We start from the raw sequence: 1,770 nt of genomic DNA, 5'->3' as shown, positions 1-1,770 counted from the left end.
CAGAGCAAGACTTCGTCTCAAAAAAAAAAAAAAAAAAAAAATTACCTAATGGGTTCTATGTATATGATTTGAGTGATGGTTACACTTTAAAGCCCAAACTTCACCACTACACAATATATCCATGTAACAAAGCTGCATTTGTATCCTCAAATCTGTAAAAACAAAATAATGTCTTGTTCTTTTCTTACATTTTCAATTATATCTTTAATCATTTTAAGCATATTTTATAGTGTGTATTAGACGAGTCTGCGTGTTTCAGGGTCTATGTGTTGTGTCTTCAGACATTTGATTATGGTGTGGTGTTTTTTCATGTGTTTTATAATTTTTTATTTTAAATTGTGTTCAGTGCAGCTTTACTTGTGGGGATCTTGTGAGGGATATGTCTCTCTAGAGTTGTTTTATGTTGCTTCTGCTAGGTAGGAATAACAATAGTTATACTCTTAAGTGAGTATACACTTTATACTTATTGTTTGGTGTAGAGGGTTCCTGGACATTGTAGGAGTTATACATTTTGAATCCCAAACCCATGTGAAAGCAGGCTTCAGAGGGAGACCTGTTTTCTACCTTCTTAGAGCCCAGGTTGTCTTCCTATGCTAGCGAATGAATTTTTGTCTAGTTCAACCTTATTGAAGGTGTAGTCCTTTGAAACTCCCAACTTCCTACAGGTGTTTCAGTTCCAACCCCCTGCCTTACTTAGGCCGAAGGCTCTGTCTCCTGCCTCTACAAGGCCATCAGAACCTAAGCATGTGTGCTCGCTTCAGCAGCACATGTACTGGAATTGGAATGATGCAGAAAAGATTAGCATGGTCCCTGCACAAGGATAATGCACAAATCCGTGAAGTGTTCCATATAAAAAAAGAAGAAGAAGAAGGTGGATCACGGCAGATGGGAGGCAGGACTAGATTGCAGCTCCAACTTGGACGAACAGAGCAACATGTGGACGCTCGCATCATGAAATTTTGCTCCGGAACGACTGCAGGAATAAATCAGGAAACCCAAGAGGACCCACAGACTCTCTGAAGAAAGCGGACTGCTCCTGCAGGACCCAGGAGACACACCAAACACTGTGAGTGCCCAAACTGTGGAAGTGGGAAAGGGAGCTCTTCTGCCCCCGAACACACACCCCCACTGGGGAAACTGAAGGCCTAGGTTACGGGAGAAGATTCTGACCTTACCTGGAGCTGAGTCAATTTAGATACCGTGCGAAATACAGGAGTAGAGGAAAGAGTGGGAAAAGCCCTGTGAGCTCACTGGGTCCCCTAGCAAACCATTTCTGCCTGGCCTTACAGGGGTCCTTTGGTAGGGTGGCCAGAGGCACTTGGAAAAGGTCACAGGGAGAAAGAAATCTCCAGCCGAACTTTGTAACAATTTGAACTGAGGCCGGGCACAGTGGCTCAAGCCTGTAATCCTAGCACTTTGAGAGGGTGAGGAGGGTGGATTACCGGACGTCAAGAGTTCGAGACCAGCCTGGCCAAGATGGTGAAACTTCGTCTCTACTAAAAATACAAAAATTAGCCAGGTGTAGTGGTGCGTGCCTGTAATCCCAGCTTCTCGGAAGGTTGAGGCAGGAGAATTACTTGAACCCAGGAGGCAGAGGCTGCAGTGAGCTGAGATCGTGCCACTGCACTCTAGCCTGGGCGACAGAGCAAAACTCCATCTCAAAAACAAACAAACAAACAAAAAAGACAGTTCGAACTGATGGACTGATGGAGAAGTCTTCTGGCCAGAACTTGTTAGGGGGTGGGGCATGAATCTGGTGTGCAGACTCCA

The 1,770-nt window shown here is 44.6% G+C and overlaps 1 non-coding gene across 1 annotated transcript; it reads left to right on the top strand.

Moving 5' to 3' along the window:
- Positions 1-748: 748 nt before the first annotated feature.
- LOC116272199 lies at positions 749-855 on the top strand. The gene has a single exon (XR_004180925.1). It is a non-coding gene; the product is annotated as a U6 spliceosomal RNA (small nuclear RNA).
- The last annotated feature ends 915 nt before the right edge of the window (positions 856-1,770 follow it).

Source organism: Papio anubis, chromosome X, assembly GCF_008728515.1.
Source record: "Papio anubis isolate 15944 chromosome X, Panubis1.0, whole genome shotgun sequence".
Lineage (NCBI taxonomy): Eukaryota > Metazoa > Chordata > Mammalia > Primates > Cercopithecidae > Papio > Papio anubis.
Note: the sequence above shows the minus strand (reverse complement) of the source record. Positions and strands in the feature narration are given on the sequence as shown.